The sequence below is a fragment of the Bombina bombina genome, chromosome 3 (assembly GCF_027579735.1).
Source record: "Bombina bombina isolate aBomBom1 chromosome 3, aBomBom1.pri, whole genome shotgun sequence".
NCBI lineage: Eukaryota > Metazoa > Chordata > Amphibia > Anura > Bombinatoridae > Bombina > Bombina bombina.
This window is the reverse complement of record NC_069501.1, coordinates 587,566,820-587,594,772: the sequence shown is the minus strand read 5'-3', so window position 1 is coordinate 587,594,772 and position 27,953 is coordinate 587,566,820. Positions and strand designations below refer to the sequence as shown.

Sequence of the window (27,953 nt, the reverse complement as noted above, 5' to 3'; positions counted from 1 at the left end):
CTAAGATTAAATCCAATATAAAAGGTTAAATCAGAGCTTTATAGGATGTTAAATGATGCAAAATCAAAATTTATGTTGAATGAATTTCCTGTAACTCCATTTTTTTATACAATTCCTAAACTGCATAAGAACACGAGGACGTCCGATTTTCTCTGGCATTGGAAGCCTCACAGAAAAGATAGGAAACTATGTTGATGAATTCCTAAGACCCCACCTCGTAACTCTTCCTTCCTATGTTAAAGACACATTAAACTTCCTTAAAAAACTTGATGGATTAACAATTACAGAGGAAACAGTACTAAAGGCCCATTTATCAAGCTCCGTATGGAGCTTGAAGGGCCCTGTTTCTGGCGAGTCTGAAGACTCTCCAGAAACAGCAGTTATGAAGCAGCAGTTTAAAGACCGCTGCTCCATAACCATATCCGCCTGCTCTGATGAGGCGGACAGGAATTGCCGGAATTCAACCCGAAGAGTACAATTGGGTTGATTAACACCCCCCTGCTGGCGGCCGATTGGCCGCGAGTCTGCAGGGGGCGGTGTTGCACCAGCAGCTCTTGTGAGCTGCTGGTGCAATGCTGAATACGGAGAGCGTTTTGCTCTCCGCATTCAGCGAGGTCTTGCAGACCTGATCCGCACTGTCAGATCAGGTCTGCAAGACCTTTGTTAAATTGGCCTCCTAGTCTCCATGGATGTGGAAAGTTTGTATGCATCCATCCCACATGAAGTGGACTTAAAAGCAGCTGGCCATTTCCTGGAGGCTCATGGTGTAGACTAGAGTATAGGAAACATACTGAGTTTGTCCTAAATCTTTTGAGGTTTGTCTTGACTAACATGTTTAACAAGCAACTATACCGCCAGTTAAAAGAGACAGCGATGTGTGCGGTTTGTGCACCCACTTATGCATGCCTCCACTTGGGGGCATAGGAGATGGAGGTGTTTGGCACACATGGAGACATGATTGTAGACAAACATGTAGATCTCTGGATAAGATATGTGGACGACATCCTAGTCCTCTGGAATGGACAGATTGAAAAACTTGGAGATTTTGTAAATATTTTAAATAAAAATGACAGGAATATTTTTCTCACATGTGAGGCAAGTGAAAAGGAGTTGAACTTCCTAGATATAAAAATCAACTAAAAAACTAACTACAGAGAATTATAGGAAATCTACGGCTATCAATAGCCTGTTAGAAGCAACAAGTGCACATCCATCATCAACAAAAAATGGGATACCATTTGGCCAGTTTCCTCGTCTAAGAAGAAACTGTTCATCACACTCAAAATTTGAGCAGCATGCTGAGCTCATGGAAAACAAATTTCTAAAATGAGGGTACTCTAAAAAAGGAATAAAAAGAGCAAGAGCGAGGGCAAGAAAAATGGATAGCGAAGATTTGCTTTATGGAGAAATGAACATTCTCAAATAAGGTATATAATGTATTATATACAATTTAGACGAGATACTAGTGTAGCACGACATTTTTCAGACTCTCATGAAGCAAACCCTGACTGTTTAAGAATAGTGGGAATTAGTAAAGGCATAACATAAGGGAGAGGAGGAGATAAGGACAAATGCCTTTTACAAAAATAATCTAGATGGATGTTCACCTTGCAGACTCTATTCCCTTTAGGATTAAACAAAAAAATTTAATTTGGAAGCTTTCTGTAAGATTGACGTTTTTCAAGACCTAGGGGCCTATTTATGAAAGGCCTGTCTGATATGATCTGATCAGCAGATCAGGTCCGACAGACCTCGCTGAATGCTGAGAGCAATACGCTCTCAGCATTCAGCATTGCACCAGCAGCTCTTGTGAACTGCTGGTGCAATGCCGCCCCCTGCAGATTCACGCTAGCAAGGGGTGTAAATCAGAGCAGGCGGACAGGTTATGGAGCAGTGGTCTTTAGACCGCTGCTTCATAACTGGTGTTTCTGGCGAGTCTGAAGGCTCGCCAGAAACACGGGCCCACAAGCTCCATACGGAGCTTGATAGATAGGCCCCCTAATTTGACTTAGTGACTTATATAGTGACTAAGTTGGAATCAAAATCCCTTAGCTGGAATCCCTAAGAGAAAAGGAACAGTGTAGGAATCAAATACAGTAATTATTCTGCGAGCGTTGCATGTATGTATTGGGTACTTGTAAAGTGCGGCTAATCACCCGTAAGGGTCTCAAGGCGCTGCTCATTTTATCGACCTTGGAAGGATGAAAGGCTGAGTGGAACTCACCGGGGATTGAACCTGCAACCCTTGGTTTGCTACAGAGCTCAGCCACATTGCCTTAGCATGCTGAGCTATCTGTCCAGCTATGCTTTTACAATGTTATAACTAGAGAAAAAGTACCTTGTTGTAATGATACTAGAAATATAACAAGTATACAGCCTAATGAGGCAGTGATAATAAATAAAAATGATGCTAAAGATAGAAGTTTCAATATGTATAGATGTATACTGAGCTAAAATGCAACAGTTTTTGTAAATGTATCTTTAGTTGAAAAGGAACGCCAGTGTTCTCAGAACCAATTAAACTCCATACATATATTTTTGAAAAGTAATGAATCTTATAAGTTGATTGCATGAATGTAACATAATGGGCGGAGCCTCAAGAAATGCAATAAAGGCTGTGAAATCCTAACAACCAGTAGCCCTGACGAAGCCTAAACTCACAAAAAGCATTATGGGTGAAACACGCGTCAGCAAAAGTAAACAGCAATAGACCTCCTCTTCTGGTAGTCGAGCGTGCAGGTCTGCTACAAAGAAGTTTTCCTTTGACCGGGTGAGCAGTGAACACTGTAGCTTAGACACTTGCTAAAAGGCACCCCGGAGTCAAGCTGTAGCGAAGATCAAGCTGTTCAAACCAAAAGGTATAAAGTACTTACCACTGACAAAAGGATCGAAAGAACAGGCAACACGGCAGAAGCCGTGATGCATCAGCTGCGAAGGTAACTGACCTTAAAGGGACACTGAACCCAAATTTTTTCTTTTGTGATTTAGATAGAGCATGCAATTTTAAGCAACTTTCTAATTTACTCCTATTATCAATTTTTCTTCATTTTCTTGCTATCTTTATTTGAAAAATAAGGCATCTAAGCTTTTTTTCTTGGTTCAGCACTCTGGACAGCACTTTTTGATTGGTGGATGAATTTATCCACCAATCAGCAAGGACAACCCAGGTTGTTCACCAAAAATGGGCCGGCATCTAAACTTACATTCTTGCATTTCAAATAAAGATACCAAGAGAATAAGAACATTTAATAGGAGTAAATTAGAAAGTTGCTTAAAATTTCCTGCACTTTAAGGACAAGAGAGACATTAAGATTATAGGCATGGAATGTATCCAGGCGGATCTTCAGCAGGGTCCCCTAAAAGACTTTTTGTCCTGCAAAGGACTTTTTCATAAGACTCATTCGGCACTTCTTGTCTTAGACAAATAGGTATACATAATCTTGCTAACTACACAAAATTGTATGGTTCTTTATTATTGTTATGCTTCGATATTCACTTAATAAAGCTTGTTTGGAAAAAAAAAAAAAAATTTCCTGCACTATCTGAATCACAAAAACATAATTTATGTAAGAACTTACCTGATAAATTCATTTCTTTCATATTAGCAAGAGTCCATGAGCTAGTGACGTATGGGATATACATTCCTACCAGGAGGGGCAAAGTTTCCCAAACCTTAAAATGCCTATAAATACACCCCTCACCACACCCACAATTCAGTTTAACGAATAGCCAAGAAGTGGGGTGATAAGAAAAAAGTGCGAAAGCATATAAAATAAGGAATTGGAATAATTGTGCTTTATACAAAAAAATCATAACCACCACAAAAAAGGGCGGGCCTCATGGACTCTTGCTAATATGAAAGAAATGAATTTATCAGGTAAGTTCTTACATAAATTATGTTTTCTTTCATGTAATTAGCAAGAGTCCATGAGCTAGTGACGTATGGGATAATGACTACCCAAGATGTGGATCTTTCCACACAAGAGTCACTAGAGAGGGAGGGATAAAATAAAGACAGCCAATTCCTGCTGAAAATAATCCACACCCAAAATAAAGTTTAATGAAAAACATAAGCAGAAGATTCAAACTGAAACCGCTGCCTGAAGTACTTTTCTACCAAAAACTGCTTCAGAAGAAGAAAATACAACAAAATGGTAGAATTTGGTAAAAGTATGCAAAGAGGACCAAGTTGCCGCTTTGCAAATCTGATCAACCGAAGCTTCATTCCTAAACGCCCAGGAAGTAGAAACTGACCTAGTAGAATGAGCTGTAATCCTATGAGGCGGAGTCTTACCCGACTCAACATAGGCAAGATGAATTAAAGATTTCAACCAAGATGCCAAAGAAATGGCAGAAGTTTTCTGGCCTTTCTAAAACCGGAAAAGATAACAAATAAACTAGAAGTCTTTCGGAAAGACTTAGTAGCTTCAACATAATATTTCAAAGCTCTAATAACATCCAAAGAATGCAACGATTTCTCCTTAGAATTCTTAGGATTAGGACATAATGAAGGAACCACAATGTCTCTACTAATGTTGTTGGAATTCACAACTTAGGTAAAAATTCAAAAGAAGTTCGCAACACCGCCTTATCCTGATGAAAAATCAGAAAAGGAGACTCACAAGAAAGAGCAGATAATTCAGAAACTCTTCTGGCAGAAGAGATGGCCAAAAGGAACAAAACTTTCCAAGAAAGTAATTTAATATCCAATGAATGCATAGGTTCAAATGGAGGAGCTTGAAGAGCCCCCAGAACCAAATTCAAACTCCAAGGAGGAGAAATTGACTTAATGACAGGCTTTATACGAACCAAAGCTTGTACAAAACAATGAATATCAGGAAGAATAGCAATCTTTCTGTGAAAAAGAACAAAAAGAGCAGAGATTTGACCTTTCAAGGAACTTGCGGACAAACCCTTATCTAAACCATCCTGAAGAAACTGAAATATTCTCGGTATTCTAAAAGAATGCCAAGAAAAATGATGAGAAAGACACCAAGAAATATGTCTTCCAGACTCTATAATATATCTCTCTGGATACAGATTTACGAGCCTGTAACATAGTATTAATCACAGAGTCAGAGAAACCTCTTTGACCAAGAATCAAGCGTTCAATCTCCATACCTTTAAATTTAAGGATTTCAGATCCTGATGGAAAAAAGGACCTTGAGACAAAAGGTCTGGTCTTAACGGAAGAGTCCACGGTTGGCAAGAGGCCATCCGGACAAGATCCGCATACCAAAACCTGTGAGGCCATGCCGGAGCTACCAGCAGAACAAACGAGCATTCCTTCAGAATCTTGGAGATTACTCATGGAAGAAGAACTAGAAGCGGAAAGATATAGGCAGGAGGATACTTCCAAGGAAGTGATAATGCATCCACTGCCTCCGCCTGAGGATCCCGGGATCTGGACAGATACCTGGGAAGTTTCTTGTTTAGATGAGAAGCCATCAGATCTATTTCTGGAAGTTCCCACATTTGAACAATCTGAAGAAATACCTCTGGGTGAAGAGACCATTCGCCCGGATGCAACGTTTGGCGACTGAGATAATCCGCTTTCCAATTGTCCATACCTGGGATATGAACCGCAGAGATTAGACAGGAGCTGGATTCCGCCCAAACTAAAATTCGAGATACTTCTTTCATAGCCAGAGGACTGTGAGTCCCTCCTTGATGATTGATGTATGCCACAGTTGTGACATTGTCTATCTGAAAACAAATGAACAACTCTCTCTTCAAAAGAGGCCAAGACTGAAGAGTTCTGAAAATTGCACGGAGTTCCAAAATATTGATCGGAAATCTCACCTCCTGAGATTCCCAAACCCCTTGTGCCGTCAGATACCCCCACACAGCTCCCCAACCTGTAAGACTTGCATCTGTTGAGATTATAGTCCAGGTCGGAAGAACAAAGAAGCCCCCTGAACTGAACGATGGTGATCTGTCCACCATGTCAGAGAGTGTCGTAAAATCGGTTTAAAGATATTAATTGAGATATCTTTGAGTAATCCCTGCACCATTGGTTCAGCATACAGAGCTGAAGAGGTCGCATGTGAAAACGAGCAAAGGAGATCGCATCTGATGCGGCAGTCCTAAGACCCAACATTTCCATGCATAAGGCTACCAAAGGGAATGATTGTGACTGAAGGTTTTGACAAGCTGATATCAATGTTAAACTTCTCTTGTCTGACAAGGACAGAGTCATAGACACTGAATTTATCTAGAAACCTAAAAAGGTTATCCTTGTCTGAGGAATCAATGAACTGATTGGTAAATTGATCCTCCAACCATGAACTTGAAGAAACAACACAAGTCGATTCGTATGAGATTCTTCGAAAATGAGAAGACTGAGCAAGTACCAAGATATCGTCCAAATAAGGAAATACCAAAAACCTATTCTCTGATTACAGAAAGAAGGGCTCCGAGAACCTTTGAAAAAAATTCTTGGAACTGAGGCTAGGCCAAACGGTAGAGCCACAAAACTGGTAATGCTTGTCTAAAAAGAGAATCTCAGACACTAAAAGTGATCTGGATGAATCGGAATATGCAGATACACATCCTGTAAATCTATTGTAGACCTATAATGCCCTTGCTAAACAAAAGGCAGGATAGTCCTACAGAAACCATCTTGAATGTTGGTATCCTAACATAACGATTCAATAATGATAGATCCGGAACTGGTCTGAAGGAATTGACCTTCTTTGGTACAATGAAGAGATAAAATAAAACCCCAGCCCCTGTTCCAGAACTGGAACTGGCATAAATACTCCAGCCAACTCTAGATCTGAAACACATTTCAGAAATGCTGAGCCTTTGCTGTGTTAACTGGGACACGGGAAAGAAAAGAATCTCTTAGCAGGAGGCCTTAACTTGAAGCCAATTCTGTACCTTTCTGAAACAATGTTTCTGAAACCAGAGATTAAGAACGGAATTGATCCAAATTGAAGAAAACGTAATCTGCCCCATACCAGCTGAGCTGGAATAAGGGCCGCACCTTCATAGGTATTTAGGAGCTGGCTATAGGTTTCTATAAGGCTTGGATATATTCCAAACTGGAAATAGTTTCTAAACTGATACCGCTCCTGAGGATGAAGGATCAGGCTTTTGTTCCTTGTTGTGAGGAAAGGAACGAAAATGATTATTTACCCTGGAAAGAAAGGGAAAGCAAAGTTGACTTAGAAGACATGTCAGCATTCCAAGTTTAATCCATAAAGCTTTTCTAGCTAAAATAGCTAGAGACATATACCTGACATCAACTCTAATGATATCAAAAGATGGTATCACCAATAAAATTATTAGCATGTTATAGAATAATAATAATAATGCTATAAAATTATGATCTGTTACTTGTTGCGCTAAAGCTTCTAACCAAAAAGTTGAAGCTGCAGCAACATCCGCTAAAAATATAGCAGGTCTAAGAAGATTACCTGAACATAAGTAAGCTTTTCTTAGAAAGGATTCAATTTTCCTATCTAAAGGATCCTTAAATGAAGTACTATCTGCCGTAGGAATAGTAGTACATTAGCAGGAGTAGAGACAGCCCCATAACCTTAGGGATTTTTGTCCCAAAAAACTCTAATCTGTCAGATGGCACAGGATATAATTTGCTTAAACGTCTAGAAGGAGTAAATAAATTACCCTAATTATTCCATTCCCTGGAAATTACTTCAGAAATAGCATCAGGGAGATAAAACACTTCTGGAATAACTACAGGAGATTTAAAAACCTTATTTAAACGTTTACATTTAGTATCAAGAGGACCAGAATCCTCTATTTCTAATGCAAATAACACTTCTTTAAGTAAAGAACGAATAAATTCCATCTTGAACAAATACAAAGATTTATCAGCATCAACCTCTGAGACAGAAACCTCTGAACCAGAAGAACCATTATCAGTATCAGAATGATGATGTTCATTTAAAAATTCATCTGAAAAAAGAGAAGTTTTAAAAGACTTTTATGTATACTAGAAGGAGAAATAACAGACATAGCCTTCTTAATGGATTTAAAAAATAAAATCTCTTATGTTATCAGGAACACTCTGAAAATTAGATGTTGACGGAACAGCAACAGGTAATGTAACAGTACTAAAGGAAATTTTATCTGCATTAATAAGTTTGACATGACATGCAATACAAATAACAGCTGGAGAAACAGATACCAAAAGTTTATAGCAGATACACTTAGCTTGGTAGCTCCAGCACTGTGCAGTGATTTTCCTGAAGTATCTTCTGACTCAGATGCAACGTGGAACATCTTGCAATATGTAAAAGAAAAAAACAACATATAAAGCAAAATTGATCAAATTCCTTAAATGACAGTTTCAGGAATGGGAAAAAAATGCCAGTGAACAAGCTTCTAGCAACCAGAAGCAATAAATAAAGAGACTTAAATAATGTGGAGACAAAAATGACGCCCATATTTTTTAGCGCCAAAAAAGACGCCCACATTATTTGGCGCCTAAATGCTTTTGGCGCCAAAAATGACGCCACATCCGGAACGCCGACATTTTTGACGCAAAAAAACGTCAAAAAATGACGCAACTTCCGGCGACACGTATGACGCCGGAAACAGAAAAAAAAAATTTTGCGCCAAAAAAGTCTGCGCCAAGAATGACGCAATAAAATGAAGCATTTTCTGCCCCCGCGAGCCTAACAGCCCACAGGGAAAAAGTCAAATTTTTTAAGGTAAGAAAAAAATGATTGAAACAAATGCATTTATCCCAAATATGAAACTGACTGTCTGAAAAATAAGGAATGTTGAACATTCTGAGTCAAGGCAAATAAATGTTTGAATACATATATTTAGAACTTTATAAATAAAGTGCCCAACCATAGCTTAGAGTGTCACAGAAAATAAGATTTACTTACCCCAGGACACTCATCTACATGTTTGCAGAAAGCCAAACCAGTACTGAAACGAGAATCAGCAGAGGTAATGGTATATATAAGAGTATATCGTCGATCTGAAAAGGGAGGTAAGAGATGAATCTCTACGACCGATAACAGAGAACCTATGAAATAGACCCCGTAGAAGGAGATCACTGCATTCAAATAGGCAATACTCTCCTCACATCCCTCTGACATTCACTGCACGCTGAGAGGAAAACCGGGCTCCAACTTGCTGCAGAGCGCATATCAACGTAGAATCTAGCACAAACTTACTTCACCACCTCCATCGGAGGCAAAGTTTGTAAAAACTGAATTGTGGGTGTGGTGAGGGGTGTATTTATAGGCATTTTAAGGTTTGGGAAACTTTGCCCCTCCTGGTAGGAATGTATATCCCATACGTCACTAGCTCATGGACTCTTGCTAATTACATGAAAGAAAGAAAAAATGTGGGTTCAGTGTCTCTTTAAGTGCGGTGAAAGCTGTGGTCAAAGCCATGCTGATCTGGTGGTACATGGGAGGAAATTTTCTGTATATCAGAGGAGAGTAACCACGTAAGCCCCACATTTTGTATCCCTGTTGATCTGTATGTCTGTTTGGAGGAGATACTGTACAAAACTTTGGCTTGATTGATTCTGCTTTGCCTGCACACACGCTAACATAATCCACTTGCTACTTTGTATCTATCAGTTGCAACTGCATCAATTGTGGAATATTGGCTGCTTTTTCCAAATCTCTAATCTTGCTAACACTGCGGTGTATATAACAAGCTTGCCGGCTTTCATGCATGAACTAATTTAACCTGAATTTGGATGATTGTTGGAACAAGGGGATGCCCACCAAATGTGGTTAAAACTGTGAACTTTACAGAGACTTTTCAGCTACCGGAATGAGTTCGATTGTTTAAAATTTTAATGTGTGTTTTTTATGTATGTGTGTTCTACTCCTGTGTGCATCATATTTTGATTAATAAAAACCGAGTATTGGTCTTACTTGAATTTAAGTGTGCTGAATTCCCTGTCTATTTTTTCAATCAAGGGTTAAAAGTTTTTTGATTTCTTCTTTCTAGTTTTCTATTAACACAGAAATAACACTTTGTTGAAGTATAATGTTATTATATCATGGACCACAGACATCTGTAGAATAATGTAAATACCACACACCCTAAAATCATAACAATCTCCGATATAAGTTTCTAGAAATTGGTAATAATAATATTAGTTTATATAGTTTGGTTTTATTTTCTTTTGTTGGCTTTAATTGCCAGTGAGGTCCTGGACTGGAAGTTACCAAATACAGTGGACATTGGAACACTGGAAGTGGGACAGTGGGTGTTACTGAAGGATGTAGAGCAAAGAGAATGTAAGATGACAGAACTCAGAACAAGCAATGTAACTGCACACCTTTATTTAAAGATAAATATAAACATATACTGTATATGCTCATTATGGTTGCTATACACCAATAAAAATCTATAGAGTATTTGCTAATGTATTTATACCCTTTGCAATAGGGATGGTGGCTCTGCACCCACTGAGCAGTGAGTAAAGTACAGTTTGGTGCACACATATATTACACAATATTGACAGAACGCAGAACAGCAGAATGATAAATGGGAAAGTGATAATATAGTTGTTTTGGTTGCTGAAATGTATTTGAAATAATATACAAAATACTTAGCTGCCTCAGTGTATGCTTGTATGGGTAAAACATAAGTACTGTGTCAGTGTGTGGTGAAGGGTGATGTGCTAGGGTGTGGAGGCTGGATGCAATTTTTTGTTAAATAGCTTTGGTACCTTTGTGTTAAGTTGGAACAAAGATGACCTGGAAATTCATAGAAACATAAATCTGATGGCAGATAAGAACCATAAGCACATTTGGTTTGCCCATATTTCCTATAAGTGTAAGCTTAATTCAATTGTAGGATAACCTTATGCTTATCCTAGGCATTCTTGAAGACCCCCCAAAGTGTTTGTCATTACCAGTCCACCTCTAATGTAAGTTTATTCCATGAATCAACCACCCCTTCTGTGAAGAAGTGCTACTGTAAATTACTCCTGAACCTGCTACCCTTCAGCTTGAGATAATGATATTTGTTCTCTTTTATGTGAAAAATACTTTCAGCTTCAGCTTTATGTCCCTTAATATACTTGAAAGTTACTATCAAATCACCTCTCTTCTGTCTGTCTTCTAAACTATACATATTTAGGTCATTGAGATGCTCTTTATCAGTTTTATTTTTTAGACCATGAACCCTTTTAGCAGCCCTCCTTGGAAAAGATTCCAGTTTATTTATATCCTTCTGGAGATATGTCCTCCATATTAGTACACAATACTCAAGATGATTCCTTAATATGTTATAGTAATTTTTAATGCTGTAAGGGACATAATACTCATATGCTAAATCACTTGAAACTGATGCAGTATAACTGTAAAAAGCTGACAGGAAAATATCACCTGAGCATCTCTATGTACAAAAGGAAAATATTTTACCTCACAATCTCCTCAGCTCAGCAGAGTAAGTTCTGCGTAAAAAGTTATACTTCAGCTGCTGCCCAGCTGCAGGTAAAAAAAAAAAAAAAAATGAAGAAATGAACAGCAGCCAATCAGCATCAGCAGTGCTGTGGTCATAAACTCTTTTACTGTGATGTCATGAGATTTCACTTAACTCTCATGATATTGCATAGTAAACTTCCTTAAACTGAATAGGGAAATAACATGAGAGTGCACAAGGCTCAATCCCTTAGCTGTCCCGGGACAGACATACTGATTTGCTGCTTAGAAGTCCTTTACAATGGGATGTGGCTACTGAGGAACTTTTGAGGTAAAATATCTTTCTTTTTTTACATAGAGATGTTCAGGTGATCTTTTCTAGTCAGCTTTTTAGAGCTATGCTGCATCACTTTCAAGTGTTTCAACATTTGGGTATCATGGCCCTTTAAAGTGCATAGCAGAAAAAGCATCTGTTAATGTAGTAATGATATTATACACAGTTTAACCATATACAGTATATGATGCATTAATAAAAGGCAAATTATATAATATTCACACATTAAATCATTATTCCGATCTGCTTTCCTTTACCTTACAGCTTGTATCCAGGACGGAAACTTTCCTTCCGGAGTTCCCTGAGGAATTTTATGAGATGGTGTCCTAGGAACATGGAAGCTACCTAGACTCTTGAGAAACAGCCCAAAATAACCATCCCCCAGAGGTCTAAAATCTCACGTAACAAATAAGTGAAAGTTTAAAGGGAGAGTAATGTCAAAAAATAATCTTCATGGTTTAGATAGAACATGCAATGTTAAGCAACTTTCCAATTTACTCCTATTATCGAATTGCCATTGTTTTGTTGGTATCCTTTGTTGAAGGGTAAATCAATGAAGGCCCATAGGACCTCATAACCACATATCTTTAGCACTTTATGGCAGCAGTTTTTGCAATAATGTATAACTCTGCTACAAACAATGTTGCAAAAACATAATTTATGCTTACCTGATAAATTTCTTTCTTTCCGGATATGGTGAGTCCACAGCGTCATCAATTACTAGTGGGAATATCTCTCCTGACCAGCAGAAGGCGGCAAAGAGCACCACAGCAAAGCCTTCCCATAATCCCCAGTCATTCGACTGAAGGGAAATGGAAAAAGGAATAAAACAAAGGTGTAGAGGTGCCTGAGGTTTAGTAAAAAATAACTGTCTTAAATATAAGGGTGGGGTCGTGGACTCACCATATCCGGAAAGAAATACATTTATCATGTAAGCATAAATTATGTTTTCTTTCCTAAGATATGGTGAGTCCACAACATCATCAATTACTAGTGGGAACCAATACCCAAGCTAGAGGACACAGATGACTAGGGAGGGAAAAGACAGGTGGACCTAAACAGAAGGCACCACCACTTAAAGAACCTTCCTCCCAAAAGAAGCCTCAACTGAGGCAAAAGTATCAAATTTATAAAATTTTGAAAAAGTGTTCAGAGAGCCTTGCAAATCTGTTCTACAGAAGCTTCATTCTTGAAAGCCCAAGAAGACGACACAGCCCTAGTGGAATGAGCTGTAATTCTCTCAGGAGGCTGCTGTCCAGCAGTCTCATAAGCAAAACGAATCCTACTTCTCAACCAAAAGGAAAGAGAAGTAGCAGTAGCCTTCTAACCCTTACGCTTTCCAGAGAAACAAACAAAAAGGGCAGAAGACTGGTGAAAATCCTTAGTCGCCTGTAAATAGAATTTTAAAGCATGCACTATACCCAAGTTGTGCAACAGACGCTCCTTATGAGAAGAAGAACTGGGACAGAGAGAAGGAACAACACTTTCCTGATTAATATTCCTAACCAAAACCACTTTAGGAAGAAAACAAAGTACGTAGGACCACCTTATCCGCATGAAAGATAAGGTAAGGAGAATCATACTGCAAAGCTGAGAATTCCGAAACTATCCTTACAGAATAAATGGCAAGAAGAAACAAAACCTTCCAAGATAACAATATAATATCTATGGAATGCACTGGCTCCAATGGAGCCTGCTGCAAAACCTTAAGAACAAGATTAAGACTCCAATGAGGAGTAACCGACTTAAACACAGGCTTGATTCTGACCAAGGCCTGACAAAAAGATTGAACATCTGGCATGACCGCCAAATGCTTATGCAACAGAATAGATAAAACATAAATTTGATCCTTTAGAGTACTGACTGACAACCCCTTCTCCAGACCATTCTGGAGAAAAGACAAAACTCTAGGAATCCTAACCCTACTCCAAGAGTAGCCATTAGATTTATACCAATGAAGGTATTTACGCCATACCTTATGGTAAATTTTCCAAGTAACAGGCTTGCGAGATTGAATCATGGTCTCAATGACCGATTCAGAAAAACCAAGCTTAGAGAAAACTAAGCTTTCAATCTCCAAGCAGTCAGTTTCAGAGAAACGAGATTTGGATGGAAGAAAAGACCCTGCGTTAGAAGGCAGCCTCCAAGGAGGCAGAGATGACATGTTCACTAGGTCTGCATACCAAATCCTACAAGGCCATGCCGGAGCTATTAGAATAACTGACACTCTCTCCTGTTTGATACGAGCAATGACTCGTGGAAGAAGAGCAAACGGAGGAAACAGATAAACTAGACCGAACCCCCAAAGCACCGCCAGAGCATTTATCAGAGCTGCCTGCGGATCTCTTGACCTTGAACCGTACCTTGGAAGCTTTGCGTTCTGCCGAAACGCCATCAGATCCAACTCTGGCACCCCCCACTTGAGGGTTAACCTCGAACACCTCCAGATGGAGAGCCCACTCCCCGGGATGAAATGTCTGTCTGCTCAGACAATCCGCTTCCCTGTTGTCCACTCCTGGAATGTGGATTGCAGATAGACAACAATCAGGAACTTCCGCACCACTGAATAATCCGAGCCACCTCCCTCATGGCTAAGGAACTCCGAGTTCCTCCCTGGTGGTTGATGTAAGCCACAGAGGTGATATTGTCCGACTGAAATCTGATAAATCGGGCTAAAGCCAACTGAGGCCAAGCTATCAGAGAATTGTAAATTGCTCTCAACTCCAAGATGTTTATGGGAAGAGCAGACTCCTCCCGAGTCCATAACCCCTGCGCCCTTAACAAGTCCCAGACTGCTCCCCAGCCCAGCCGGCTGGCATCCGTGGTCATGATCACCCAAGAAGGTCTCTGAAAGCATGTGCCCTGAGACAGATGTTCCTAAGAAAACAACCACAGAAGAGAGTCTTTTGATAACATGTCTAGATCTATCCTCTGGGACAGATCCAAATGGTTTCCGTTCCATTGCTTGAGCATGCAAAATTGCAGAGCTCTCGTATGGAATAGAGCAAAGGGAATGATGTCCATGGAAGCGACCATCAAACCAATTACTTCCATACTTAGGCTACAGATGGCCGAACAGTAGACTGAAGAGAGAGGCAAGCAGAGAGAAGTTTGGATTTCCTGACCTCCGTCAGAAAAATCTTCATAGATAGGAATATCTATTATAGTCCCTAAGAACACCACCTTTGTAGCTGGAACAAGGGAACTCTTTCCCAGATTCAATTTCCATCCATGGGAACATAGAAAAGATAACAAGATCTCTGTTGGGAGCTTGCTAGTTGAAAAGATGGTGCCTGAACCAGAATGTTGTCTAAGTAAGGTGCCACTGCAATTCCCAGAGACCTGATCACTGCCAAGAGAGCCCCCAGAACTTTTGTGAAAATTCTGGGAGCTGTGGCAAGGCCAAACGGAAGAGCCACAAACTGAAAATGTTTGTCTAGAAAAGCCAATCTCATAAACTTTTGATGATCCCTGTGAATAGGAACATGAAGATAAGCGTCCTTCAGGTCTATGGTCGTCATGAACTGGCCTTCCTGAACCAAACGAAGAATGGACCAAATGATCTCCATTTTGAAGGACGGCACCCTGACAAACCTGATGAGATACTTTAGGTCTAAAATGGGACAAAAAGTTCCCTCTTTCTTGGCAACTAAAAAAAGGTTTGAATAGTATCCTAGACCCTGTTCCTTTACTGGAACTGGAACAATCACTCCCAGAGAGAAAAGATCCTGAACGCAGTTCAAGAATGCCTCTCTTTTTACCTGATCTGCAGACAACCTTGAGAGGTGGAACCTGCCCTGGGAGGGAGAAAATTGAATTCTATCTTGTAGCCCTGAGAAACAATGCCCACTGCCCAAGGATCTGGGACATCTCGTAACCACTCCCGAAAAAACAGGGAAAGTCTGCCCCCCACTTGATCCGACTCTGGATCGAGGGCTGATCCATCATGCTGAATTAGACTCAGCTGAGGGTTTCTTAGATTGTTTCCACTTGCTCCAGGACTGACTGGGTCTCCAAGAGGACTTGGATTGTTCCTGTTTGGACGCGGAGGAGGAAGGCTTTTGACCTATGAAATTACGAAAGGAACGAAGATTACTTTGACGTCCATTAAATCTAATCTTCTGGTCTTGCGGTAGAAAAGATCCTTTTCCACCCATAACATCAGATATTATTTCTGCCAGTCCCGGCGCAAACAAAGTCTTACCCTTGTAAGGAAGCGCCAAAAGCTTAGACTTGGAGGAAACATCAGCTGACCAAGACTTAAGCCACAAAGCCCTGCGAGCCAAGACAGAGAAACCAGACAGCTTGCCCCCCCCGACAGGAGGATGAGAGGAACCGCAGGGCACTGCATGTGACACCACAGAGGCTTGGGACATTTGAGGAGAAGGCTGTGGCACTGCCTGAACAGCATCATCCTGAGAGACATTAGGCTCATAAGGCAATAATTTTTCTTTACATTGTACTGTTCTAGCTAAACAAGTAGTACAAAATTGCAAAGGAGAAACAATTTGCACCTCTAAACATAATAAACATTTATTAAAAACAATATCATCATTATTCATGTCCATAGCTAAGAAAAATCTGCCCCAGAAAATAAATTTAAGAAAAATTAAAAAAGCAAAAAACGTTTTAAAAAAACCCTCCAAAAAAAAACTAAGTTTGACAACCTCTACACCTCGGCAGTACTGAGGTGCCTACCGAATTCCAGGAGACTTGAAGAGGACACAGAGACTGACACCCAACTGTATATACACTGAGACAGACTGCAGCAACAACACAGAGACGCCGATCCGTTCCATATAACTGAAACACAAGGATCACATGACCAGCACATCCGGCAAAGCGCAGACAAGAAAAAAGGCGTACAATTTGAAAAAAACATAGCAACAACCGCTAACACATAAACAAACAAACATTTTTCAAAAATTAAAAATTTAGCAGCACCCGGTCCTAACATGCAAATCCCAAATCACATAGTGCCTGCATACTGTCTATTGTATCCTTTTAAAAGGATTACTGAATCACATAAATAAAAAACTGCAGAAAATAAATAATAACCTTTAAAAGTGCAAAGTCTCCTATATCTAGAAGACAAAAAAGCACTTACCTGCAGTCTAGCTGTCCGGCAGGAAGACAGCTCACAAGGCGTGAAAGGACACAAACTCCTAACAGAGACCTGTGGAAAAAAGAAAGAACAGAGTAACCAACTCTGGCTTTCTAAACTTAGGGCAGCAATATGTTAGGAAACAAAGTAAGCACCACCTTACAACTTACTAACTGCTTAAAAGTCACCACGACTCTGCGGCAGAGATTGACATGGACTACAGCTATACCCAAATCCTTGTTTGCAGGGAAAACTATCCCCATAAAGGATTACATTTTTTCAGACATCAAACGTCACCTCCTCCAATGACAGAGGCAAAGAGAATGACTGGGGATTATGGGAAGGGGAGTGGTATTTAACAGCTTTGCTGTGGTGCTCTTTGCCGCCTCCTGCTGGACAGGAGAGATATTCCCATTAGTAATTGATGATGTTGTGGACTCACCACATCTTAGGATAGAAACACTGTTGTCCTAGAGTGCAAAAGACTAGTGCACTCTCCTGAGGTCCTATGAGCCTACCTAGATTTACTCTTCAATAAAGGATACAAAAATAACAAAGCAAATTTGCCTAATTCTCATGCTATTCTTTGTTGAACATATATCTAGATAGGTAGCGTGCACATGTCTGGAGCACTACATGGCAAGAAAAAGTTCTGCCATATAGTGCTGAAGACACGTGCTCACTACTGAGCTTACATCCCTGCTTTCCAACAGAAGATACCAAAAAAATGAAGAACATTTGATATTAGAAGTAAATTAGAAAGATTTTTAAAACTGTATGCTCTATCTGAATCATGAAAGAACCATTTTGGCGTTATATGTCCATTTAAAGCTACTTGAGCAAAAAGTAAGTCAATAAGAATTATTTATGTCCTGCTGCATTTAGATAATGCACAACATACTGAAAACAAAAAGTCTTAACAAAAAAAATTATTTTTGTATGCGTGAACCACCAGGGATCACATTCCATTTACACTTATACTAAAGATAATTCTTCAAAATAAAATTAGATTATAATAATTTTTTAGTAAAAAAAACATAAATAGGACATTATTTTTTATTAAAAGGAGATGAAACCCAAAATGATTCATGATTCAAATTATACAGTTATAAACAACTTTACAATTTACTTTGATTATAAAATTTGAATAATTCTCTTGGTATCCTTTGTTGAAGTGCATAGGTAGGCTCAGGAGCTGGGAGCTAGCTGCTGATTGTTGGCTGGCTGCACATATATGCCTCTTGTCATTGGCTGTGTGATCAGCTAGCTTACAGTACCACATTGCTGCACCTTCAACAAAGAATACCAACAGAAAGAAGCAAAAATGTATAATAAAAGTAAATTGGAAATTCTCTTTGTATACATTTGTTTTATGAACCTGAGGAGGTCTCCCAAAGGGTGATGTGGGGAACCAGACGTGGACTCCTTGCCCAGTGTGCTTAGAGAAATATGGCTGCACCTCACTGACGAGTCCCACAGAAGGCAGAAACGATCATCTGTGGTTGTCATGTTCCTTGTTAAGAAGAGAATTGCCTGGTATTTCGGGGCTGGACTGCCCATGTCGGCGGGATTAGACTGATATACTTCAGGAAAGTTTTCCTCTGTGAAAAGCACAACTGGGCTAAAAGAGGCTGCTCCTAGGTTGTAACTCGCCATAGAACAAGCTACTAAGCTGTTTTTCGTTCCTGGTAGAGCGCTTCTTTCTTTGTATGAAATTATATTATGACTTTGGCGAGGTCTCCCTAAGGCTGATGGGAGAACCAGACTTGGACTCCTTGCCCAGTCTACTTAAAGGAATATGACTGCACCTCACTGACGAGGCACACAGAATGCTAAAATGATCATCTGGGGTTGACATGTTTCTTGTTCAGAGGAGAATTGCCTGGTATTTCAGGGCTGTACTGACCTTACTCGGCAGGATCAGACTGATATACTTCAGAAAAAAATTCCACTGTTAAAATCACAACTGGGCTACAAGTGGCTGCTCCTAGGTGGTAACTCACCATAGAACAAGCTACTGAGCTGTTCATTCCTGGTAGAGAGCTTCTCTCTTTATATGAAATTGGAAAGTTGGTTAATATTGTATTCTGTATCCAATCATGATAGAACAATTTTGGGTTTCATGTCTCTTTAATAAATGTAAAAAGGACATTAAGGGGCGTGTCCGGGCAGCGGCCATGAGCAGTCGCAATATCAAGAGCTCCTGCTGAGATCCGGCTAATCTGCCAATTAGTGTCGATACATTGGATTGCTATTAGACTAAAACTTGAGATTTTAAGTTCCCTCTGTGGTACAGTCATCACAGTCCTAACTCCGGTGTTTTTATGACCACAGAGTCTTGATCTGGACCTTTGAGGCCTATGGTGGCAGCCTAATACGAAGCCTCAGAACCCCCCCCCAGTAGCTAAGCTGGGTACAACAGTCTCTGACGACTGCTACTTTTTTTTTTTTTTACACCACCTAAAGCAGTCTATTGTGGAAGCCGCCAAGCTTATAAACGTATATTTACATTGTGGAGCTGCTTGAAATCTCCTTCAGAAAATGGAGGCCCTGGCTAGGTGGGAAGCCGAGATGACGCAGCTCATCAAAGATCACTATAACAGCTTAGAACTCGAGCTATGTAACCTATTCTTAAACTCAACACCTAAATACACTGGTCTAACGACAAGAATGACTGAGCCGATAAAGGAGCCGACCTATCTAACTACCAGGGGGCCCAACACCCAACCTCAGCCTGTAATACTGGATGATAGTGACCAACCCTTTACAGCACCTCCAGAGGCCCTGCAGAACGCAGAAGTTTCCCTGCAACACCCCTCCATTGCGGCTCATCTACCTGTTAACCCGGCTGCATATAAAAATATACCGCCTGTGGTGCTGTGGATAAGGGGCGACCTGGCACCTCGATGGATTAGACGCAGCAGACGGAGGGCGAGGCAGCTGGCCTTGATGGTTCCTGTAATTCACGTAGTCGCTTGCCGACCCAGGGGGTTACAAAGAACGCGACCGGATCAGCCAGGAAGAGCAGCAGCAAGTCGGGTTTCTCCTTCTCTACGAAGCGCCCGACTTCCTTATACTGCAGAGGGTCACAGACTTGAGTTTGTAGACAGATCCCGGGCAGCCCTCTGCAGACAGCGATACTACAAACAGCTCCTTTACACATCTTGTGCCCACCTGCTCCCACGGCTTGGAGTGGGGTAGAGCCAGCTACTTTCCATCGATGAGCCCCATACCCTAGTGAACATTCCTCAGGATAAGGCAAACTTTAATAATACCTGTGTGTTTCTTTTTGTCAATTATCGTGCTCATTCTAATCCTGCACTGGTTAGTAGATATACTAGGTTATACAGTATCAAAGTGATTAGACAATGCTTAGATCCCCCCTGGTTCATTCAGAGTCTTTATTTTGACATCTAAAATCTTTTCCTTATGTACTCACGAGCAACTATATACCCATATAGGAGCAGGGTTATCTATTTCTAAATAGTGAAGTGCTGACCTACAATAAGAAGTATTAGTAATGTTCTTGCCTTACTTTATTCATGTTAGCTTTTTGCTGGTTTCACGTGAAAAAACAGGTTATTTGTTCTTTTGAAAACTATTGAAAGCTAAATTACAATTTAATCTTAACACCAGCTTTTCCAGTCCCCCTAGCACATTTTTTTTTTTTCTTTGTATTCAGCTCCTTCACCCATAACTACTAATATCACAGCTCATAGCTATCTTCATGTCTATATGCTATAATAGGCAATGTGTTATACTTTTTATTCTATTAGCTCTCCTTAATGCTGGCTCCCATATCATTATATCATTATATCATTAAATTTGCTAATATCTACTAATGGACCCACATGTGGTCCGCCTTTTCATTCATTATCCCTCATACCCCCTTCTTAATTTTAGCTAACAGTTAGCAGTCCAAAAGTGGCTGTTTTTTATTTATTTTTTCGCAAAAGGGGGAAATTGTTAATTGTCGTTGAGATCTCCATATAAAGGGATTTATATATAGTAAAAATGAGGTTTCTGACATGTAATTATACTTGTTATTGCATGCATGCACATTGTGTTTCCCAGGATTATTATGCTATGCTCTACTAATGTGCTGCTGATTATCGCACTGTAAGACATTTTTGATGTTTATGTGTTTGCAAGTTAAACCTCAATAAAAATCATTTAAAAAAAAAAAAATTTTTTTGGAATTTACAGAAAAGAAAAAAAAAAAAGAAAAAAAAAAGGACATTAAACTCAAAACGGAATGTCCCATATTGGCCAGATTACAAGTGGAGCGCTATTTAACACACCCACATTTGAGCGGTAACTGCGCTAGACATAAGCTTTTTGTGCGCATCGGGTTGAGCTCATATTATAAGTTTAAAGTAAACTGTTTTTGCTTGCGCACTTACCCAACGACCACAAAAAATCCAAACTTAGAATATTGTGCGCACAATAACCTATTCCCCCATAGAAGTCAATGGAGCAAAAAACACCCTACTCACACTCAAACACGATCACATATTTTCTCAAGTGCGCTAACCCAACATGAAAATATGAATATTTCCCATTCTAATGTTTTTCACATAGAAGAATATGCTATATTTATTCATGAATACAGATTTCTAAATATATCTGTGGTATTTTGGTAATATATATATTTTTTCATGTTTTCATCTACTTAAAGGGACATGAAAACCAAAATATTTCTTTAATGTTTCAGATAGACAATACAATTTTAAACAACATTCCAATTTATTTCTATTGTTTAATTAAATTCATTCTTCAGATATCCTTTGTTGAAGAAATAGCAATGCACATGGTTGAGCCAATCACACAAGGCATCAATACACAGCCACCGAGCCTACTTAAATCTGCTTTTCAACAAAGGATATCAAGAGAATGAAGCAAATTAGATAATAGAAGTCAATTGGAAAGTTGTTTAAAAATACATGCTCTTTCTAAATAATGAAAGAAAAAAAAAAATTGGGTTTCATGTCACTTTAACTGCAAAGGGCTCCAATGCACACACACACATACAAATTTTAAAATAATAATAATAATAAAATATATATATATATATATATACATACACATACATACATATATATACAGTATATATATATATATATATATATGTGTGTGTGTACATATGTATTTATGTGTTTATATGTGTATATATTTCATTTAATATATATAAATATATGAAAACATATGTACACATATATAGACATATATATATATACTGTATATACATACATATACATCTTTAGACATCATGTATATGTATGTATCGCTATGTTAATGCCATTTGCCTGCCATTTTTTTCTAACACCTGAGACCTCATATCTTTGAGCCCTTATTACTTTTTTGTGCAATATTTTTATAAAGTATTTTTTTCAGATGGTATTATTATGAGTGTAACTGTACTTTGGAATGCATTATTATGTGTTTTGTGACACTTTTTTGTTTCGCAAAACAGTAAACAGAGCTGTGAGCAAGCGCTAACCTGACTTAACTTGAATTACGCTCATGCGATCACGTTTACTTTCAACTTGTAATACAAGTGGAAAACCCGACGCTTGCAAACACCCATGATAAACCCCTTATAGCGCGTAACTGTTAGCGCTCCACTCGTAATATAGCCAATGATGTTTAATTGTGCATAATGGAAAAAAAACATTCAATTTCATTATTTATTTATTTTGCCTGATTTTCATGTAATTTAAATCTGAAAAATGCAGTTTTTTCATTCCTCCCAGAGAGAGTAGAGTGTACTCCATAGAATGTAGAACCCTGACCTGCCTCCATGCTTTACAGTGATTGGTTGCCAAAAATGACGCAATAAAAACTAGAATTTTGCGTCATCGTGAGCCTAGTTAGCCCACGAAAATTTTGAAAAACAGACTCCAAGTTACAACTAACTGGAACCACAGGTAAGAAAAAAATACCTAAAATCTCCCATAAACATAATTTCCATGCTGAAACTGTTAGACTGCGTAGGGAAATACACAGACCTGACTCATGGCAAATAAATGCAATATATATTAAAAACAATCAGCTAGATTACGCGTTTTGCGGTATGAGTGAAAAAGCAGCGCTATGGCTCTTTTTCACTACCGCTGGCATTTTGAGTCTTGCAGGTTTAGCTGCACCGCACACTTTTTTGGCCGTAACGCAACGCGTAACTACCGCAGCTTTCAAAAAGTTATTTTTCAATGGGACTTCCTTTGCTCCGGTATTACGAGTTTGCCTGGGAGGTTAAAAAGTGAGCGGTACAGCCTATAACCACAAGATTCGTACCGCCACCTGAAAGTCAGTAGTTATGGATTTTATGTTACAATGCCGTAACATAAAACTCATAACTAAAGTGCTAAAAAGTACACTAACACCCATAAACTACCTATTAACCCCTAAACCGAGGCCCTCCCGCATCACAAACACTAAAATAAAATTATTAACCCCTAATCTGCCACTCCGGACATCGCTGCCACTAGAATAAACATATTAACCCCTAAACCACCACACTCTTGCATCGTAAACACTAGTTAAATATTATTTACCCCTAATCTGCTGTCCCTAACATCGCTGCAACCTACATTACTGTTATTAGCCCCTAATCTGCTGCCCCCAAAATCGCCGCCACTATACTAAAGTTAATAATTCCTAAACCTAACCCTAAGTCTAACCATAACACCCCTAACTTTAATATAATTAAAATCAATCTAAATAAAAATTAATATCATTAACTAAATAATTCATATTTAAAACTAAATATTTACCTGTAAAATAAAACCTAAGCTTGCCACAATATAACTAATAGTTACATTGTATCTATCTTAGGTTGTATTTTTATTTCACAGCTAAATTTTGTATTTATTTTAACTAGGTAGACTAGTTAGTAAATAGTTATTAACTATTTACAAGCTACCTAGTTAAAATGCATACAAATTTACCTGTAAAATAAAACCTAACCTGTCTTACACTAACACCTAACCTTACACTACAATTAAATAAATTACATTAAATACAATTAACTAAATTACAAAAAAACAAACACTAAATTACACAAAATAAAAAATAAATTATCAAATATTTAAACTAATTACACCTAATCTAATAGCCCTATCAAAATAAAAAAAGTCCCCCCAAAATAAAAAAAAAACCTAGCCTAAACTAAACTGCTAATAGCCCTTAAAAGGGCCTTTTGCGGGGCATTGCCCCAAATAAATCCACTCTTTTACCTGTAAAAAATAATACAAACAACCCCCTAACAGTAAAACCCACCACCCACACAACCAAACCCCCCAAATAAAATCCTAACTAAAAGCCTAAGCTCCCCATTGCCCTGAAAGGGCATTTGTATGGGCATTGCCCTTAAAAGGGCATTTAGCTCTTTATCCGCCCAAACCCTAAGCTAAAAATAAAACCCACCCAATAAACCCTTAAAAAAACTTAACACTAATCCCCGAAGATCCACTTAAAGTTTTTGAAGACCTGACATCCATCCTCATCGAAGCCGGCAGAAGTCCTCATCGAAGCCGGCAGAAGTCTTCATCCAAGCGGGCCGAAGTCTTCATCCAAGCAGGCAGAAGTCTTCATCCAGACGGCATCTTCTATCTTCATCCATCCGGCGCGGAGCTGCTCCATCTTCAAGAACTCCGGAACGGAGAATCCTCTTCTTCCAACGGCTAACGAAGAATGAAGGTTCCTTTAAGGGACATCATCCAAGATGGCGTCCCTTAAATTCTGATAGATCCAACCAGCCAATAGGATTGAGCGCGCATTCTATTGACTGTTCCATATAGTTTAAATATTTGATCATTTCTTTTTTATTTTGTGTAATTTAGTGTTTGTTTTTGTAATTTAATCAATTGTATTTAATTAATGTAATTTATTTAATTGTAGTGTAAGGTTAGGTGTTAGTGTAAAACAGGTAAGGTTTTATTTCACAGGTAAATTTGTATTTATTTTAACTAGGTAGATAGTAAATAGTTAATAACTATTTAGTAACTATTCTACCTAGTTAAAATAAATACAAACTTACCTGTTAAATAAATATAAAACCTAAGCTAGATACAATGTAACTATTAGTTATATTAAAGCTAGCTTAGGGTTTATTTTATAGGTAAGTATTTAGTTTTAAATAGGAATTATTTAGTTAATGATAGTAATTTTTATTTAGATTTATTTTAATTATATTAAAGTTAGTGGGTGTTAGGGTTAGATTTAGGGTTAGGTTAAGGGGTTTATGACTTTAGTATAGTGGCAGCGACATTGGGGGCGGCAGATTAGGGGTTAATAAGTGTAATGTCTGTGTTGGCGATGTCGAGGGGTGGCAGATTAGGGGTTAATAAGTGTAATGTATGTTGTGGCGATGTTAGGGGTGGCAGATTAGGGGTTAATAAGTGTAGATAGGTGGCGGCGATGACGTGTGCGGCAGATTAGGGGTTAATAAGTGTAATGTATGTGGCTGCGATGTCGGGGGCCGCAGATTAGAGGTTAATAAGTGTAATGTAGGTGGCGGCGATGTCGGGAATGGCAGATTAGGGGTGTTTAGACTTGGGTATATGTTAGGGTGTTAGGTGTAAACATAACTTTTTCTTTCCCCATAGGAATCAATGGGGCTGCGTTACAGAGCTTTACGCTCCTTTATTGCAGATGTTAGACTTTTTTTTCAGCTGGCTCTCCCCATTGATGTCTAAGGGGAAATTGTGCACGAGCACGTAAAACCAGTTCAAAGCAGCGCTGATATTGGAGTGCGGTATGGAGCTCAATTTTGTTCAATGCTCACTTATTGCCTGCTAATGCCGGGTTTTTGCAAACCTGTAATAGCAGCGCTATAGGGAGGTGAGCGGTGACAATAACTTGCAAGTTAGCACCGAGTCGCTCATAACGCAAAACTCGTAATCTAGCCGAATATAATCTAAAGTGCCAAACATAGCTGAAAGTGTCTTAAAAATTATATATACTTACCAGAAGACACCCATCCACATATAGCAGACAGCCAAACCAGTACTGAAACATATCAGCAGAGGTAATGGTAGAGGAGTATAATGTCGATCTGTAAAGGGAGGAGGCAGAGGAATCCCTGCGACCGATTTACAGAGAGTCTTAGAATAGATTTCCCATAGGTGAAAACATGGCATCATCAGGCAATACTCCCTTCACATCCCACAGACAAACACTGTACTTTGAGAGAAACTGGGCTTCAAAATGCTTAGAATCGCCTTTCACAGAAGAAATCAAACACATCTTGCTTCACCACCTTTCAAGGAGGCAAAGTTTGTAATACTGAGGTATGAGTGAGGTAGGAGGTGTATTTATAGGCATTTGAGGATTGGGAAAGTTTGCCCCCTCCTGGTAGGAATGCATATCCCATATGTCACTAGCTCATGGACTCTTGCCACTTACATGAAAGAAATGCAGTTTTTTTCATTACCCCCAGAGAAAATAGAGTGTACTCCATAGAATGCAGAACCCTGACCTGCCTCCATGCTTTACAGTGATTGGTTGATAAGTGCAGGAGCCCATTCACATCTATCCTTTAATTTAGCTTTATACACTACTCAAATTTACACATTTTGGTACAAATACATAAATGCTTAATCATTGCATACCCTGTTGGCATTTATCATTGCACAAGTATTTCAAGTGAAATGCTTGTGCAATGCCGCCCCCTGCAGATCCCAGCCAATTGGCCGCTAGCAGGGGGTGTCAATTAACCCGATCTTATCTGATCAGGCTGATTGCTGTCCGCCACCTCAGAGGTAGCGGACGAGTTAAGGAGCAGCGGTCTTATGACCGCTGCTTCTTAACTTACATTTCCGGTGAACCGTAAAGTACAGGGGTAGATAGCAGCATCCGCTGCTTGGTAAATCTACCCCTAAGTCTTGAACTGTTGTTTGTTCAATAACAAATTCATGATGTCTGTTAATTGGTGCTGACTAAAAAGCCCCTGGAGGCCATAGTTTGGATTATTATTATTATCATTTCTTTGTAAAGCGCTGCCATATTCCGTAGCGCTGGATAGCAACAAATTCCACTGGATATATATCCAGTACAATGAGTATCCCTTTCTTTCTGTGAGTTGACCATAACCACAGGCAGTGTTGTATTTTTAGATTCTGATAATTGATTTGGTTATCTCCTACTAATTCCTATGCTGTGAGTTCCTAAACAAGTCAGGGATTGTACCGTTTGCCATTTGAGACAACAATAATAAAAAGACCATATTTATGTTCCTGACATCCTGTTTCTGGCAGGGTCTACATAGCTTTGATGTATGGACAATCAGAGGAAATAATCCCAACCCCCTTGGCCTCATAAATGCTTCTCTATTTAACACAGCATCAATTTTTTCAATAGGAATTATCATTTTTTGCAAAAACTCATAGATCTAGTCAGTCTATTTCCATTTATAAATTGTTTATCTGTGTGAATAAGAGAGATCAGTATTGTGTGTGTGATCTATAATATATGCATTAATGGAAAAATGAATTGTGTATATTTCACAAAAGAATGAAATAATTTGGTATATATATAAAACAGCAGTTAATAATGCAGTTGCCTTTATAACTATGTGTTCCTCTTTAACCATTTGGGAGATATGTTTGTGTGTCATAAAAATCAGGTAGTTTATATAAATTATTTTTACTTCGTAATCAAGTTTTCTGTTCCCTGTTCAAAATGCTGAAAAAAATCTGTAAAGTACTTTATAATGGTTTGTACAGTTTTTATTAAAAAGCATACAACTAGGAAATGCACAACTATCCTCCAATATATGTTCAAATACTTAATAATGCTAAGCATGTATAGTTTAGTTTTGCAATTTATAACAACGTCAGGTAAGGAGAGCGCTAAATTTACCAGGTGTCAGGGTTCTGGAGCGCAATAGGAGTCGCGCTTTTGTGGCTGTCATGGCTGGTGGGCACACTCTCCCTGGTAGCTGCACCTCTGTGAGGACTCTGGCTATTCTGTATCTTTATTGAACGGTCTGTATGTGCACTAGTATAGCACTATTTCTGTTTTCCCTATAGGAAGTGACCCTTGCTGTACCTTTTGCTCCAAGTCTGAATCGAAGGTGTTAAAGGTCATCTTGTGCTTGGTTATTTTTGTATGAAAACCGTGTCCCTGGTCTGTCCATTTG

At 39.0% G+C, this 27,953-nt stretch overlaps 1 protein-coding gene across 1 annotated transcript in view; it reads right to left on the bottom strand.

Annotated features, from left to right (window-relative positions):
* LOC128653708 (uncharacterized) overlaps positions 1–27,953 on the bottom strand; it is a 157,172-nt gene that overhangs the window by 68,013 nt on the left and 61,206 nt on the right. The window lies entirely within an intron of this gene.